This window comes from Ursus maritimus, assembly GCF_017311325.1.
Source record: "Ursus maritimus isolate PB19 chromosome X unlocalized genomic scaffold, ASM1731132v1 scaffold_X1, whole genome shotgun sequence".
Lineage (NCBI taxonomy): Eukaryota > Metazoa > Chordata > Mammalia > Carnivora > Ursidae > Ursus > Ursus maritimus.
The window spans coordinates 33,324,823-33,343,922 of record NW_024423319.1 but is presented as its reverse complement, the minus strand read 5'-3'; the positions used below and the strand labels follow the sequence as shown (position 1 = coordinate 33,343,922).

Here is a 19,100-nt window from a genome sequence, read left to right as displayed (position 1 = left end):
TGCGCAGCTCTGCAGCACTCCTCAGGGTACACTCTGGTCTGGTTTTGTTTCCAGAGACTCCACGTTTTCTGTGTGCACATCCTGACCATGGCATCCTCATGTCCTTTGGAGACCTTTGCCTGATCTTGTGGCCTCTGGGCTCCATTTAGAACGTGTGTGGAAACCACTGGGCATTTGTTCTGGTTTGAAATAGAAGGTATATCTCCTGTGGTTAGATGAAAGATGTTTTTTAGTGTCCAGACTGTGTATCGTTTGGTTCCCTTGGTTTAAGTGTCAATGGTGGCACACAGGACAAGTGTGAATGGTTGGTGTGTCCCACTTGTGAGATGGAAGCCATCTCATGCCTGGATTTGGGTCAATCTGTGATTGTCTCATATTCTTATCAGGTATGGTAAACACCTGGGTGTGGGTAGGCTATGGGGGACTTACTTAGTTTTTACCTTATTGTTTTTTAGCTCCTGAAGATGCTATTTGTTTCACTGTGGTCAACCTGGGAATAGGTGTGGAGACATGCCAGTGATATTACGTGGCTTCCTAGGGGTTCATCTGCTCATAGACAAAGAGACGGGGGGAGTTGCCACTTCTGAGGTACACATTGTCTGAAGGACCTGTCTCCTAATGAGATGAGATATGGACAGGACACAGAGGACTCGAAGACAATTACATGTCTAAGTCCAGGAGCACTGTACTTCACCATATGCTCTGTTTCGAAAAGAAATGGCAATGAGATTGTCTTCTGTTCTTTTTCTGTATTTTCTGATTTTGCAATTTAACTCTTTCTCTATCTGAAATTGTCATACTGTAGGTGTTGGTAACACTGTCAATTACAGTGATTTGCACAAAGCAATACCTAAGGAACGCCCAGGAGTGAGTGGAGTTCTTGCAGACCCATGCTCAAGGAGAAATGTGTGTCCATGTCAGGGGCATTCTGTCTGTCCCCATGGTAGTCTGTGTGTGCACAGTCACAGTGTTCTATGCGTTTCATATGGCTTTATGTTCCATGGGACTCCTCGAACCTCAACTTTTTTTTTTAAAGATGTTATTTATTTATTTGGAGAGAGAGAGAATGAGCGCATGCATGCAAGTAGTGAGGGGCAGGGAGCGGGAGACAGAAAATCTTAAGCACATTCCCCACTGAGCCTCTGAGATCATGACCCAAGCCAATATCAAGAGTCAAACACCCAACCGACTAATCCACCCACTGCTCTTGAGAGACTCCTAATTTTGGAGTCTCAACTCCAAACCTCAACTTTTTTTTTTTTTGACAGAGAAAGACAGCCAGCTAGAGAGGGAACACAGGCAGGGGGAGTGGGAGAAGAAGAAGCAGGCTCCTAGCGGAGGAGCCTGATGTGGGGCTCGATCCCAGAACGCTGGGATCACGCCCTGAGCCGAAGGCAGACACTTAACGACTGAGCCACCCAGGCACCCCCAAACCTCAACTCTTGAGAGACTCCTAATTTTTGTCACTTCCAACAGGACAGGAGTTGCACAGTGAATCACACCCAAGGTTCCCATTACCTCTTTCTCCCGTATATGGCAGTTATTAGGGAGCATATACTTTCCCTGTCCCTTGGGTATTGTACAGAAAGGGATATGGGGAAGGTGTGGGGTGCCACGGCTCAATGCTCCTTTTGCCCGCAGGTGGCATCTTTCCTCCTGCCTAGAACCTAGAACAAGAACTTGACCTGGACACACAGCTCTGTCCAGGATTTACTGTGAAAGGCTCATAGGATTGCCCAACAAGCTTCTTTTGAAAGCAGGGCTGCCACAGGATTGGCCCCTTGCCCTTGCTGCTTGGACCCTGCCTCTGCCCTTTGCTAAGGCAGGAACCTTGACCAGACTAGCGTCCAACCCTACCTAAGCATGGTGCTACAAAGTCCCTAGCCCACCTGCCTTCAATTATTTTGAGCTACAGTAACAAGTGTCATCCTCATGGCATTTGTATAAAGGCACATGAGTAAGAAGAAAACATTGTCTGGTCTCTGGTCATACCTTCACGCAACACTTTCATCTGGAGGAATGGAGGAGTACCCCTCCTGAAGACTTCATGCTTTTCAAGTTCCCTGGTTTTTCAAGAGAGAAAATTGGAGCTCATGGAGAGATCTGTATTTGGCTGTCCTAATATGCTCCCCCAAACCCCATACCCCCAAGCACATGTACCCTCTTAATATTCTAGCAAGTGTTTGTTCCCAAGTCTTCCCTGATCTGGCAGGAGGCCACGATGCAGCGAGCTAGACCCAAGAGCGATCGGGAGATGATGGAAAGAACAGGTATGGAGGGACTCACTCAAAGTAACGATGGCAACAGGCATTACAGGCCTGGCTCTCCTGAAAAGGTCTCCAGTAACCTCTCCCCACATGGCGCTGGGACTGCTGCCTCCCATGAGTGAAGGGTGGAGCCAAATGTTCTGTTCTCTAGTAGCTGGCTTCACAGGGACTGGGGCCCAAATCAGACTGAGGCCCAATCCGTTCCCACTCTCCCTGGTTCGGCAAGACACCTTAAATTCCTCATCTGGATCGCTGTAAGTAATACACAGAGATGATCTAGATGCTCATGCATGCATCTCCTTTTCCTGTTCCACAATCAGGAACTGACTTGAGAGCCTTTCCTACCATGGCTGAAACTGTGGTACAGTACCCAAGTGTCTTGGTGTCAGGAACCTGCCTGGGGAGTCTCTCCTTCTAGAGCCTTGCTGAAATAGCACAATCACTGTGTTTTTCCTATGGTAAAATAAACTCTCTTAAAAAAGGAAAAAGAAGAGAACAAAGAGCACTCACTCACCCAGAACACCAGCACTGGCTTCTTCGTTTTCATTTCTCTTTCTTTCCTTTCACTCTGTCTCCCCTGCAACAGGAGAGACCTCATTCAGTATGGGACCACCACAGAACTCGGTAACAGGATGTTGTGTACATCCCACTCAAGCAACCTCGAGTGTTTCTGGTTACTATTCCTACCACCTCTGGGGTCAATCAAAATTTCTGAATACGGCAGGGTGTGTACATCAACTTCACTCATCCTTCAAAAACTGCACGGATTGTCACTCAGGGGTGTCAAAAAGCAGCTCATACAGAATGCACTGGGTGAAAATTGAAGATATCCTCCACAATCTCTTTCCTGAGCCATAGCCATCACCTTGGCATTTATACTCATAACTTTCCCCCTCAGTTCTGGACCTGCATGACTATGGAGGGATATCGATGGGTATCTTGACAGGCCTGCATCCTCCTCCAGAATGGAGTAACAAACAGACCCTCTACTGAGCAGCAACTCATTTGACTCAAAGGGATACCAGGTATCTCCTCTCTGGCTGCACTGAGATCCACCACATTGACTTTCCAGGGATGTGGACATTTTCTCTTAAGGATGTGGCAAGTTACAATTTACCAGCTTCTTTCTTCTGCGTCAATGCTGATATAAGAGAAAGTCTCCTGGTCACACACGCCCACACTTCAGTAACCATGACTCAATATGCTGGTTGAAGAAGGAAGGAGAGAAGAAGAAAAGAGAAACCCAGTGTCTGAAGAGAAGGGACAAGTATAATAACCTCTGCTCTAGCCCCCTGGCAAAGATGAGGGTACCTTACACTGGGCAGCTATGAGAAAAGAAATGGAGAGGATCGAGCAGGCCAGGACATTTACCAGGCAGCCAGGATGACTTATATGCTGGGAGAGCAACCAAATGTGAAAGAATGTATAAAGTACTATGTAGGACATGTGGGGTCAGAGAGCAGAATGTAGCATGCTCTCTGTGTCTGTTAGATTTCATTTGCATGCAATCCCTGCAGCATACAGGAGGAAAAATTACATGTAGTTCCCGCTGCAAGTAGGGAGTTGGAAGGCAGAGAGACAACTTGGGAGCAGTCACTGTGTAACACTAAGGGCTTTTCTTTGGGCAAAGTTTCTATCCAACATGGCATCTCCAAGGCAGTTATGGGGAAAAATACAGAGGGGAAATTTTAGACATATGCATACACATGCATGACACCTAAGCATATTTATGTGCCTATTATTAATGAAAAAGTGAATCCTAATGGCCTACTCCTGAGCCCTTAAGCTGAATGAAGTAGCTGGATGAATACAGAAAAGAGGCAATAACTCAAGAAGACAGGAAATGCAGGTCCTGGTGACAGTTATTGCTATGGAATCAATGTCCACAGAAAGTGAGGATTCTGCCCCAAAAGAACCATATGGGTATCCATACAAAAGTGTGCAGAGAAAACAGGGTCCCAGTTCCCAGGATATCCACATTTAAAACTCTTAGATGTGGGGACGAATCCACAGATGTATGCATTCCTTTGGATATTATAGGTATATTTCCACTGCTATCAAGAAGTCCAAATGTAAGAGATACCACTTTCCCCCAACTCCCCTGTACAGTCAACCCCATTTGGGGACTTAGTTGGCCTTAGAGTCTTCAGGACCCTTTTTTGATCCTTAAAGGGCAGAGGGAGAAACCTCACAAATGAGCATGCATGGCATTTCTGGAGCAACAGCGCCATCACGCGGATACTTTTTGAGCAAAGCCTGCAGCACCTTCCTGTCTTCTGCGGAGGAAGGCCTGTGAGGGACAAAGGGTGGGATTGGGGCACCCACAAGATTCTGGGCCAGACCCAGAACACCCCCAGAATCAGTGGGGAAAGGACACAGGGTGGATAGAGACAGACTTGACCATCAAGCAGCACTGGGCTGCCAGGACGCAGGCCTCCCAGGCTGTGGGGGTGTGGCCTCGGCAGCCGCCATGTTACAGAACCAGAAGTTGAAGCTCCAACTCCAGGGCATCTGGCCTGTGGATCCTTGCCCTTGGTGCAGGAACAAGCTCAGCCATGAGGTCTCTGGGGTCTCAGGGCCATAGGGAACCCAGGACTAGAGGCCCCAAGCTCAGCTGCCACCCCTGGGGGCGGCAGCATCTTGCAGACAGGATGGAAAACTTCCTGATTATTTGGTACTAGACACAGACAAGGAAGAGTAATGCAGATACACTGCAGGTTTGAGTTAGAACTGTGTTTTGTTTACCTTGGCTCCCTCTACAAGGAGAATCTGGGTTTCAGGCCCCAAAATATCCCAGAAAACCCTACTTGCCCCACATGACAGAGGGTGTAGATACAGGATGAAACAGGACAAGATCAGTATACTGAGATGGACATCACCCTCCAGAGTGAAAAGGGATCCAGGTCTGTTGTCTGCACTACTTGTTGGGAACGTCATAGCTCAGAAGCACCCTATTCCTCAGGTGTATGATCTGGGTCCTCTTGTTTGGGGACTGTCCTGGGATTTCCTGTATGGGGTCCATGTTCTGTAGATGGCTAGAGGGGCACACTGAGACCATCTTGGTCTAGGGACCAATTAGACCAAGTCAATCAGGACCTGGCCCTGGGAGCTCAGCAAAAAGTTCAACCCCAAAAATCTATGCCTACCTAAGTCCACAAGTATAAAATGAAGGAGCAGAAAGTGGGTTTCCCACACCCTTCTAGGAGGGGTGAAATCAAGGAGTGTGTGGAGAGAAGAGCTGAGCCTGGAAACTTGTTCCCAGAACACCCTCCTCAGAAGGTAAAAACTAGACAAAGAGCATGAGCTACCCCAGAGGTTCTTCCAGGAGTAGGCTATCAGAACAGCAGAAGTCTAACATGAATTGCTGGGTGCCCAGGAGTATGTGCCTTGTTCCTGTCTTTGAGAGACATGCTTGATTTGTGGTGGACATGGGGGAGGAGGGTGTCTCTCAACCCAACAGCTGTGAGCTTTAAGCACCATCTTCAGACCTCTTGATTCCCCAGCTTTGGGGGCAAGCATGGGGTTGAGACCTTGGAGATCCAAGGGTGAATGGAAGCCAAGGCTATTCCTTCTCATCACTGAAGTGACTCTCAGGGATTCTTGGGAAAGGTGGCCAAGAATGCTAAAGGCCGCAAATTATTGGCTAGAGAATCTGCACTGCTCTAAGCCAAAGATGGGTCTGGAAGTCCTAGATCCTAGAGACCCCAGCAAATGAGACCACAGTTGTTGATCAGATTCTTTAACGCAGGCAAAGGCTCCTTTTTCTGGTGTGGGCTGGTCCCTTCTGGACTCTTCATGCTTGCTTTCACTGGGCCTCAACCCTTTAGCACAGGGTAGCCAGGCTCCACATCTCATCTCTGAGTTGGACAGAGGAAGGTCATTGTCCTGTCTCTAGGACTGCCAATGGCAGCACCACTCCAGTGCCCACAGTGGTGTCTGGCTGGGCCTTACCCTGCCCAAGAGAGGCTTTCAGGGCCCTGGTCTGTCCAGGCCAAAACTGCTCTTCCTCCAAGGGGAAGGGGCACATGGCCAAAAGCCTACAGCCTCCTGGCTGGGGCTCCTTCTATTCCTGCCCAGACACATCCACCACTAGGTTGCCAAGCCTTGGTTTCCTGTGCCAGACCCACCAGTCTCCTAGACCATGATCCTTATCACAGTGCCAGTCTCTGGAGCTTCCCCGACCCAATTTGGTCTTGGGTCATGCTTAGCTCCTGCCTAGTGGGTCTCCTGACCTCCTAGGGACACACTGTCCTTGCCTCACCCTTCACCCTCGTCACTCCTCCCCCAGGAAGTGATGGTGCACGGTTGGTGGGATTTGCAAAGTATTTCCTCTTGGTGGCAGTACTGCACCAGAAATGCCAATATGCCCCTCCACCCCCAAGCCCTCTCCCTCCACCCTTTCCTAAGGAAAAAAAACCGCCAACCTATGTTCAGTGTGGCTAACACAAGGTGGCTCACCATCTTGGCCATTTAGGGAAAAGGGGCAAAGGCTTCAAAATCTGGCACTCCATCCTGCAAGGCCTGGTCTCTGTAGAATCCTAGCCTGCCTTCGGGACACAAAAGCAATGACTCCTCATCTAGGCATCCTAGCAGGGGCTCTGAAAGTATCCCTGGCTATTTCTTTAGCACTCCACATTTGCCATCCCCTCCAGAAACAACCTGACCATGAGGTCTCATGTAGCTTGATACAAAGAGAGTTGGTCCACAGGCACCAGGGGAGCTCAAGTAAGGTAAATCTCTAGTTGCAATACAATAATCCTGTTAAACTAGTTTATGTTACAGGATTGTTTATAGTTTTTGGATATGGATTATTATATATTGGTCAAAAGTGGAACTACATGGTATTCTAAAGACACCTGTTCTTGTATCTGGCCTCTATTCATTCCCCCAATGCTTCCCACAAGAAGGTTTTTAATGAAAAACACATGATTTCTGGATGCGTGTGAGAATTTGCACATTTCACTGTGAAGCATTTCATATGAAGGCACAAGCATTTGGTCTTGTTTCTGAGCAATCAGCACATGCTATATGATGAAGACCTTACCTGATGTCAGGTACACCTCTAGAATCCACTTTTTCATGACTGGCAGATCCAAGGGAGAATAATCTCCATCATGTACTGAAGGAACACACTGGCCAGGTAAAAGTGTCGGAAGACAATGTAATCAGGAGGAGATGCATTCCGCTGGTGCATCCACATCCCAATTCCCCAGCTGCCCCCCACACTGTTCTGACTGGGAATATCCAGACAAATCATGTTTTGTGTTTTGGATTTTTTTTTTCCTCTTGATCTACACATTAATGTATTGCTCCAGAGGCCCGATGTGACTGAAGGCCATTAGAAATCTTTTAAATCAATTGAGAAAATCAAGCAAAATTCTACAGAGCCTCCACTGCATGCCACAAATATCCAAAGAAAAAGCAAGTCACAATCTTATGTTATCCTTTTCATCCTCAAAAGATTGTCCCATGCTTGACAGCAAACAACTGTTTAGGTGGAAGGTAAAACGTCTGTTTCGACTTCAGTCTACGTGTGCACTGACAGAGGTGTACGCATATCGACTTGGATATTTCTTTCTGGTTTCATACTGAAGGAGACTCATCAAACTTCAACCCTTCAGGAACCTTCCTGCTTGTTTCCCCTCAAAAGAGGACAAACTTCTCCCAAGGACTCAGGCCCACAAGGACCACCATCTCATTCTTCCTGTGGCAGGCAGTGTATACTCCCTCCCATGGCTGAATATCAGGACATCCCATTATTGACTTCTAGAGGGTCCTTTTGGTCCCTTTCTACTTCTCAACTCTACAATTCCCGGGGGAAAGACGCTCTCTTGGACACACTCCTCTGCTCATTTATATGTGAATATAATTCTCCTCTGCATTTTCAGAGAAGCAACAGAATGAACCAAAATTCTCATGTACTTTCAATTTTTGGATCAATGTTGCCAAATGGTTTTCCAAGAGGCTCATACTTAAATGCATCCTGCCCAGTATTAGATGTCCCAGTTCTAACAGAACTGGCTAGTCTTTTTCATTGAGGTCAGTACAAAAAGTAAAATATCATGATAAATATGCAAACGTCTGCCTCCATTCCTTGTGTCTCCTCGGCTAAAGTAGGTTTACACTGACATGGAGTCGAAACGATCAATCTAAAGCTTCATGGATTCTTGGATTTTAATCAGGTTTAGAAAGCCCCCTTCCATGCCATGCTTTGAACCAGATTCTCCAATTTTCTTTCTTCTTTTTTTTTTTTAAAGATTTTATTTATTTATTTGACAGCCAGTGAGAGAGGGAACACAAGCAGGGGAAGTGGGAGAGGAAGAAGCAGGCTTCCAGCGGAGCATGGAGCCCTATGCGGGGCTCGATCCCAGGGACCTGGGATCACGCCCTGAGCTGAAGGCAGATGCTCAACGACTGAGCCACCCAGGCACCCCAAGATTCTCCAATTTTCAAACATTTTAGTTTAGCTCTCATCAGCAAATAAGGGCCTACGGACAATCAAAACACAAATAGGAATAGACAACCCTAAAGAACATGACTAGTATTGTGTATTCCATAGTTTGAAGGGAGTCACTGTATATCATGTTTAACTAGGCCTTGAAAAGAAAAGGCAACATAATATTTAGGGTTTTATTTTAGTCCTCTTAAATTCTGGTTTACAGGATCCACAGTACTCTAAACTTAGCCCACCTTATTAGGTACACTAGAGTGTCTATGCCCTTTTCAAATTAATCAACTGAGATCTATATCATCTTCTAGAGTCACTGGATTAATGTCTATTGCCCACACGTCTTATCTGCAATGGTCGAGCCAGCCTGCTCTCCTTGGCTTCCAGTTAGATTACCAAGATCCTCTTGTTTGGAAAGATATCTGGGACCTCAAGTGGGAGGTTTACTCTATCGTCACGTCAGCATTGAACCCTTGTCAAAAGGGTATACTGAGACCACCATGCTCACAGTATTGGGGTAGAGACCACATGAGACTGTGTGGGTCAGGATGTTGGCTTGTGCTCAGCAAATAAGGTCTCGGTCAGCATCTTTCCCGCATAACATTAACTTTTAAAATCTTTAGAATTTCAGCAAATGTGTTAAAGAAGGAGAAATGCAAGGGTTTCAGCACCCTCCAATGAGATGTTAAAAAAAAATAGTGGTAACATTTGAATTCTGTTGCAACACTGCAGGTAAGAGAGAAAACAAAATATTTCAGAGAAATTGATTTGTAACATTTTACCCAACTTTTACCCACCCAGTGCTGAAAAATCCAACACTCAGAGGCTATGCTTTAAATTTTTTTCACCTTTCCTAGGGTTGGTAGGAACCAATACGGAAAATATTTATATCCTTCGCTGACATCTAGAGGGTTAACAAAATTCTTAATAATCAAAGACTCTATCAATTTTTTTTTCAGCCCAATTCCATGGACAAATATCCTATTACTTAGCAGAATAAAGGGATTATTACTAACAATTTTACCAACAATTAAATTGCAAACAATTAAAGATTATATGCCTAGGAATAATCTAACAAAAGCATGAAAAACTTACAAGAGGTAAATGTTAAAGTGTCCTGAAAGACAGAAAAGCACACTTAAGCCACAGTAAAGATGTATTATATTCTTGAATAAAAGATTCTACCTCTTGAATATGTTAATTCATCATCAGTTACTTAATCAATCTATTCTAATCCCAAGAAAAATCCATAAGGCTTTAGAAGGCCTTGTTGTTGTTTTCCATTATTCACAAGGGACAACAAAATAAACAGGAAGATCAGGAGAGTTTTGATAAAGAAACCATGTGGGAGGATGACTAGCTCTACCATATATATAGAAAACAAAGACCAAGAAGAGACACCAAAATGGGCCACTCTCTTACATCACACACAAAAATAAACCCAAAATGGATTAAAGACCTAAATGTAAGAATTGAAACCATAAATCCTCTAAAACACACACACACACACACACACACACACACACACAGAGGCAGTAAACTCTTAAGACATCAGCCTGGGCAATATTTTTCTGGATCTGTATCCCAAGGCAAGGGCAACAAAAGCAAAAATAAACAACTGGGACAATGGCAAACTAAAAAGGTTATGCACAGCAAAGGAGACCATCAACAAAACAAAAAAGCAACCTACTGAATGGGAGAAGATATTTGCTAATCATATATCCAATAAGGGGTTAATACCCAAAATATATGAAGAACTCATACAACTCAATAACAAAAAACGATCCTATTAAAAAACGGCCAGAGGACCCAAACAGGTATTTTTTCCAAAGACATACAGATGGCTATCAGACATATGAAAAGATGCTCAACATCACCTAACATCAAAGAAATGCCAATCAAAACTACAATGAGATATCACCTCACACCAGTGAGAATGGCTAGTATCAAAAAGACAAGAAATAACAAGTGTTGGTGAGGATGTGGAAAAAGAGGAACCCTCATGCATTACTGATGGGAATGTAAATTAGTGCAGTCACTATGGAAAATATGGAGGTTCCTCAAATATTTAAAGACAGAAATACCATACAATCCAATAATTCTACTACTGAGTATTTACCTGAGGAGAACAAAAGCACTAATTCAGAAAAATATATGCACCCTATGTTTACTGCAGCTTTACTTAAAATATCCAAGATATGGGAGCAACCCAAGTGTCCACTGATAGATCAATGGATAAAAATGTGGTGTGTGTGTGTGTGTGTGTACACACACAGAGGAATATTACTCACCACAAAAAGAATGAAATCTTGCCATTCACGACAACACAGATGGACTCAGAGGGTATCAGCTAAGTGAAGTGAGACAGAGAAAGACAAATACCATATGATTTCACTTACATGTGGAATCTAAAAACAAAACAAACAAGCATTCTCAGAAACATAGATGACAAATGGGTGGTTGCCAGAGGGGAGGAGGGTGGGGTAGTGGGTGAAATAGGTGAAGGGAATTAACAAGTAAAAACTTCCAGTTATGAAATAAGTTATGGGGATGAAAAGTACAGCATAGGGTATACAGTCAATAATATTGTAGTAACTTTGTATGGTGACAGTAACTACACTTATTGCGGTGAGCATTTCATAATGTATATAACTGAATGGCTGTTATACACCTGAAACCATTGCTTAAGTGTATTTATTTTTAGTAATCTCTACACTCAATGTGGGGTTCAAACTCACAACTCCAAGATCAAGAGTTGCATGCTTTTCTGACTGAGCCAGCCAGGGCACCCCAACCTGAAACTAAATATCGTATGTCAACAACACTTCAACTAAAAAAAAAAGACCCGAAGACATACAAGAATTTAGCATACAGAGGCACCTGGGTGGCTCAGTCAATTAAGCATCTGACTTCGGCTTAGGTCATGATCTCAGGGTCCTGGGATCGAGCCCGCATCAGGCTCTACGCTGGGCGGGGAGGCTGCTTGGCCCTCTGCCCCCCCCACCCCCACTTTGCACAGTCTCTCTCTCTCTCAAATAAATAAATAAAATATTAAAAAACAAACAGTTTAGCCTACAAAAGGTAGCCTCCCAAATCAGTGGAGGTAAAGACAGATTTAGGACAAAGGGGTACCCATCTAGAAAAGATTCTTGGTTCTACACTTCATGCAATAAGCCAGGATAAACTCTACATGGACCCAAGAATTAAATGTGCAATGAACAGAATCATGCAACTACTAAAAGAAAGCACGGGCTGATTCTACTGTAAGTGTGCAGGAGGGGAAAGCCCTTTGACCTTTGACTCAAAATCCATCAGAGAAAACATGGATACATATGAACAGACAAAATTCACCATATTAAAAAAACATCTTGTAATCAAAGTCAGAAAAGCAATGATAAATAGGAAAAAATATTTTCAACTCACACCAGTCTTACTAAAACATAGAGGAAGCTTTAGAAATAATTTTGGTACCACCGAATACTAAAGGTATTAACAGTACACAGAGAAAGACAAAAGTACCCTGAAAAAGGTTCCCTACCAACTCATAAGGAAAATCTAAACAAAAATTGCACTGCTGTACAATTTCTTACACATCAAGGGTTTCTACTTGTGACCTGCCCCTCTGAGGGACCTGTATTACCAGTTTATTATATTAAATTTTTACGTATTAACTATTTCTTGCCTTATGTTGAATCTGGCTCATCTTAAAAAAAAAAGATTTATTTTAGAGAGAGAGAACATGAGGGGGAGAGGGAGAAAGAATCTCAAGCAGACTCTGCACTAAGCATGGAGCCTGACATAGGGCTCGATTCCAGGACCCAGAGACCATGACCTGAACCGAAACCAAGAGTTGAATGCTTAACCCACTGCGCCACCTAGGCACACCGAATCTGACTCATCTTAAGGCGTCTCAAGTCATCACTTACTATTTTCTTGCAAGGATTTGTTCTACACACGCAGAGAGTAAAGCCATTTCACAGGCTGATGTTTTCACACAAGGTGTGGAGCCAATCTCTTTGAATACTTAAAGTCCCTCATGTGAAAAGCCCTAACCCTTACATTTCAATTGCTATCTCATGCCATCAAATCTTCTTTGCAGAACTTAACATGAGGTGTTAAAAAGTGGAAATAAGACCAAACATTTGCCTCAGTATCAGTAACAAGAAACACAAGCACACACTGGCATCCAGAAATATCCAGTATAAATGTGTTTTCCTTCCTTCTTGACTTTTTGTCTATATCTAATTTTTTACTTCATACATAATTCTGTATTTCAAGTATCCCCTGCTTCCCAAAAGTTTGAGTTACACCACTTCACTTTTATGAAAGACCAACATTAGTATGGTCACAGCTTTCCTTGAGAAAGCGACAATCCTCGGATTTCCTTCAGTTAGCAAAAACTACTATCGGACTTTCTTTTTTTTTTTTTTTTAAAGATTTTATTTATTTATTTATTTATTTGACAGAGATAGAGACAGCCAGAGAGAGAGGGAACACAAGCAGGGGGAGTGGGAGAGGAAGAAGCAGGCTCATAGCGGAGGAGCCTGACGTGGGGCTCGATCCCATAACGCCGGGATCACGCCCTGAGCCGAAGGCACACGCTTAACCGCTGTGCCACCCAGGTGCCCCTATTGGATTTTCTTAAAAGCGATGTGGCATAACGTGAACTGTCAAATTTTCAGAAAGCATGGGATACTCTTGGCTTTATGCCATTTCAGCTTAGGATAGGTTTCACAGGAATGTTCTTTAATTTGTGATAGCAGGGGAAACCTGTATTGCCACTAGCCTTCATTATCTTTGATAACCTGAAACTGCTTCTTTAAAAAGCTTGTTTCTTTCGGATCCTCCTATTGCACAGAAAACTGTAAAAAGATGAAAATATAAACCACCAGTAATCCCATCGCTTGGGGAAAGCCCCCGAAAATTTGGGGGGTTGGTTAAATGCATATGTGGAAATAATTAAAGGTCAAAACTTCATAACATCTGTGCTGTTTGATAACCATCAACTTTCCCGAATACTTGTGTTTAAAAATCATAATTTAAATTCCTATTTTGTTTTTAAAAAGAATAGAGATGTGGTTAAAATATGGTCTGAAAGAGTCTCATCAAAATTCCACCGCCTCGGAGTAAACATTATCAACAGCATGGTCCTTCCACCAGCATTTTTTTATTCATGAATGGGCAAAAGGACATGTGTATCTGGATAGGCATGTGACACACAAATACATGTGTATAAAGTAAACTTTTATCCTTTGTTGATTTCTATAAATATAATTATATAACCTACCTTGTTTCCCACATTTCACTAGGGACTGAACAAGGTGTGACATTTGTCATAAATAATTAAACGTGGACAGAATGGACTTGTGGGATGCTACAGAGTAGGAACCAATTAATGAGTGAAATACAGTAAGGCTGTAGAACTAATAGCAAGCTCTTAAAAGTTTTAAACACAGGGGCACCTGGGTGGCGCAGTCCTTAAGCGTCTGCCTTCGGCTCAGGGTGTGATCCCAGCATTCTGGGATAGAGCCCCACATCAGGCTCCTCTGCTAGGAGCCTGCTTCTTCCTCTCCCACTCCCCCTGCTTGTGTTCCCTCTCTCGCTGTCTGTCTCTATCTCTGTCGAATAAATAAATAAAATCTTTAAAAAAAAAGTTTTAAACACAAAGGAATACAAGAGGCTGGATTTCACGCAAAAATTGCTAAAACTAATACAGGAATTCAGCAAAGTCACAGGATATAAAATCAACACACAGAAGTCAGTTGCATTTCTATACACCAACAATGAGGCAGCAGAAAGAGAAATCAAGGAATCGATCCCATTTACAATTGCACCAAAACCCGTAAGATACCTAACCAAAGAGGGAAAGGATCTGTACTCTGAAAACTATAGAACACTTACGAAAGAAATTGGGGAAGACACAAAGAAATGGAAAGACATTCCATGCTCATGGATCAGAAGAACAAATATTGTTAAAATGTCAATGTTACCCAAAGCAATCTACACATTCAATGCAATTCCTATCAAAATACCATCAACATTTTTCACAGAGTTGGAACAAACAATCCTAAAATATGTATGGAACCAGAAAAGACCCTGAATAGCGAAAGGAATGTTAAAAAAGAAAACCAAAGCTGGAGGCATCACAATTCTGGACGTCAAGCTGTATTACAAACCTGTAATCAAGACAGTATGGTACTGGCACAAAAACAGACACATAGATCAGTCAAACAGAATAGAGAACCCAGAAATGGACCCTCAATTCTATGGTCAAGTAATCTTTGACAAAGCAGGAAAGAATATCCAATGGAAAAAAGACAGTCTCTCCAACAAATTGTGTTGAGAAAACTGGACAGCCACATGCAGAGGAATGAAACTAGACCACTTTCCTACACCACACACAAAAATAAACTCAAAATGGATGAAAGACCTAAATGTGAGACAAAAATCCATCAAAATCCTGGAAGAAAACACAGGCAGTAACCTCTTCGACTTCGGCTGCAGCAAATTCTTGCTAGACACGACTCCAAAGGCAAGGGAAACAAAAGCAAAAATAAACTACTGGGACTTCAAGATAAAAAGCTTTCGCACAGCAAAGGAAACAGTCAACAAAACCAAAAGACAACTGACAGAATGGGAGAAGATATTTGCAAATGTCTTATCAGATAAATGGGAGAAGATATTTGCAAATGTCTTATCAGATAAAGGGCTAGTATCCAACATCTATAAAGAACTTATCAAACTCAACACCCAAAAGAGCAAAAATCCAAGTCAAGAAATAGGCAGAAGACATGAACAGGCATTTCTCCAATGACAACCTACAAATGGCCAACAGATACGTGAGAAAATGCTCAACATCACTCAGCATCAGGAAAATAAAAATCAAAACTACAATGAGATATCACTTCACATCTGTCAGAATGGCTAAAATGAACAACACAGGAAACAACAAATGGTGAGGATGAAGAGAAAAGGGAACCTTCTTACACTGCTGCTGGTAAGAATGCAAACTGGTGCAGCCACTCTGGAAAACAGTATGGAGGTGCCTCAAAAAGTTAAAAATGGAACTACCCTACAACCCAGCAACTGCACTACTAGGTATTCACCCAAAGGATACAAACATAGTGATTCGAAGGGGCATGTGCACCCCAATGTTTATAGCAGCAATGTCCACAATAGCTAAAATATGGAAAGAGCCCACATGTATATCGACAGATGAATAAAGATGTGGCGCACACACACAATGGAATATTACTCAGCCATAAAAAGAATGAAGTCTTGTCATTTCTAACGAAATGAATGGAACTAGAGGGCATTGTGCTAAGCAAAATTAGAGAAGGACAAATATCATATGACTTCACTCATACGTGGAATTTAAGAAACAAAACAGATGAACATAGGAGGCAATGAAAAATAAAATAAGATGAAAATTGAGAAAGAGGCAAACCGTTAAGAGACTTTTAACTCTAGGAAACAAACTAAGGGTTGCTTGGAGGGGAGATGGGTGGGGGGATGGGGTAACTGGGTGATAGGCATTAAGGAGGGCACTTGATGGAATGAGCACTGGGTGTTTACGCAACGGATGAATCACTACATTCTACCTCTGAATTAATAATACAGTATATGTCAATGAAACAGAATTTAAATTAAAAAAAGAGGCTGGATCTCTTCAGTGAGGTCACTCCACCTCTTCAAATTTAGCCCCCCCTGCTAAGATACAAATCAGGAGCACAAACGAGTTGCGAAAATTAACCCTGGTCTCACCAGTCCCATCAGTCCACTTAAAATAACGTGACTGACATCTCCTCATATTCTCTTGCAACCTATTATGTGAATCCAATGGTTTCATTTAAATAAACTATTTCTTTATTTTTATTTTTAAAATTTATATCACGTGGTAAGGTGAGGGAGGTTTGTCTCCCTCTCTGATTTAAATAAACAATTTATAGGACTGAGTAGTTTCCTAGGCCAGTCACTCGCATTGGTTTTCCTGCAACATTTTCAAGAAAGTTTGTCCGAAATGAATAGAGGATTGAGCCCAACACGGCCGAGAAGGACACTTATTTTTCCCTCAGGCCCTAGAAGCAACATGTTTCTTTACACGAAACGTTACTGCTCTTGGGATACATTGCAAGGAGCCCTCCGTCCAAACCGACCAAGCGGAACCTCCCGCGGCCACGCAAATGCGGAGGAAGGGCTGGGGAGAGAGCGGAGAAGGAATCCAGGAATCCGCGGGCCCACCCGCAGCCACAGCGAAACGCTCCAGGCCCACCGGCCGGGGAGGCCCCAGGGGCGCTACGACGAGGCTCGCCCCCTACTCGCGCCAGGGCACAGAACTTAGAACTTGGGCGGCGGTACAATCCCGGCGCTCAACGCCCGACCGACGTCGCCCAAACGCCGGACCTCGCCCCGCCTCGGCCACCCCCGCCTGTCCCTCCAAGCCGGCCGGGCTGCAGGCACCGCTGGCCTAGGTCGCATGCCGGGCACAGGCTGCCCACACGCTGAGGGACAGGGAACTCCTCGGGCCCGGAAGGGCCGCCCAAACCCGACCGCCAGCCCCGGGTCCCCCCCCGTCCGAGAAAGGAAGGAAAGGCAAAAAGACAAAGGCCAAGGGACTCACCTAACAGAGGCCGCGGGCGGGCGGGAAAGACCAGGTGAGCTCCGGCGCTCACGCGGGGGCAGACGGTCTGACCGCGACCCCCGCCCACCTCTGCCGTAAAGCATCACCCTCTAGGCCCGGGTAGGCCGCAGCCCCTCCCCCCAGCGTCGGCGTCTCCTCCTATTCCCCGGAGCCGGCGGGGGCTGGAGGTACGGGGTCTTGGGGGAGGGGTGAGAATCCGGGTTCCTCGGTGTTGGCCCCGCCCAAGGGAGGAGTGGGACATCCTCAGAAGGTCCCAGGTGCTAGAAGGGGCGGAGAGAGGTGGACCTGGGAAAGTCAGAGTGGAAAGCTGTGTTTTGCTATTTGCTTGGGAAAATCAGTTTGTTCCCCTTGTAGGGTCCCTGCAGGCAAGACGATGAATGTGCTGAAACAAACCGAGAATTTACCGTACAACAGTCGCAAAACTACTTAGAGGGAAAAGAAGTTTAAATAAATGCACTTCCAAACGATGTTACAAATTTGCATCATTCATTTGCTTGAGGTTATGAAAACTTTAATTGCTCCCTCCCCAGGTGAGAGTCGAGATCCGAAAAGCTGGCACTCCTTCCGCCCCGTCACCGCCCTCCCGCCCTTGGCAAAGGGAGCGCTCTTTGCGTGGATTTTACAGGGCTGCTGCAGGTGGTGTCCGCATCGCCTAGGTGGATGGGGATGTGCTGGGTCCGAAGGAATCAGAGCAACTGGCAGGTTTGTCCTGCCTGACCGATGTCTTGATTCATTTCTTTCTAACTATTGAAAGAGGAACACGTTGCTCTTGCGAAAGAATGCTCCCATAATGGAGACACGTGTAGATTAGGAGAGGTAAAGGAACCTAACAGGTGATGCTGCCACTCAGGGATGAGGGATGTAAATTTGGTGCGTGTATCCTCCCAGCAGGTTGTAATCTAAGGAGAGAGAGAGATGGATGCAAATAAAGATCTTTCAAAACAGTTGTCTAAGGAGCTCCCTAGGTTCATGGGTCCTCCAGCTATTTGGTTGCTAAACAGTTGACTGTGAAGATATTTTTGTCGACTCTTCTTATTTCCATTGACAAATGCAGTCCTTTCTTGATTATTATTAAAAAACATATTCACAGGGGCGCCTGGGTGGCTCAGTCAGTTAAGTGTCTGCCTTCGACTCAGGTCATGATCCCAGAGTGCTGGGATCAAGCCCAGGCTCCTTGCTCAGTGGGAATACTGCTTCTCCCTCTGCTCTGCCGCTTCCCCCTGCTTGTGCTCTCTCACTAGCTCTCTATGTCAATTAAATAAAATGTTTTTTTTAATTTAAAAAAATAAAAAAAATCTTTACAAATAGAGGAATACAGACATTTTTCAAGGGAGAACTGAAGTCACCCCTGCCCACACCTGCATTGTCCCCTCAAGACCACCTGCTGTGTGGCTGCTCCCAGCCTGGCTCAAGCCCTGACTCACAGCCCCTTTTTCTCACCCATTCCCTCGCTGTTTGGGCGGAAGGAAGGAAGACAAAGAGGACCCTGAGGGGCTTTGTCCTGGCCAAGAAGCTTCCTTTTTGCATTTCAGGTCAGTACAGGAAATCTCACAAAACCCTGCTGCCTTCCACTCCCAGAGAGTGGAGGGAGGGGCTAATGCTCTGCCACACCTTCCCCACCAGGTAGGGTGTAAAGTGGAAGAGCTGCCACCTCCTCCCCTGTGGAATTACCCGACCAATCCCTTGGCACTGGGCCTCAGCTGCCCCTCTGGATTCCTCCCTATGTTTCCTGTCCTTCACTTTA

At 44.6% G+C, this 19,100-nt stretch overlaps 1 long non-coding RNA gene across 2 annotated transcripts in view; it reads right to left on the bottom strand.

The window, feature by feature from the left end:
* LOC121102506 overlaps positions 1-17,419 on the bottom strand; it is a 103,533-nt gene extending 86,114 nt beyond the window's left edge. For both annotated transcript variants that reach the window (XR_005834562.1, XR_005834564.1), the window contains exons 1-2: positions 17,336-17,419; positions 2,782-2,844 (exon numbers count right to left, since the gene is read on the bottom strand). This is a non-coding gene — a long non-coding RNA (uncharacterized LOC121102506). The remainder of the gene's footprint in view (positions 1-2,781; positions 2,845-17,335) is intronic.
* Positions 17,420-19,100: the final 1,681 nt, after the last annotated feature.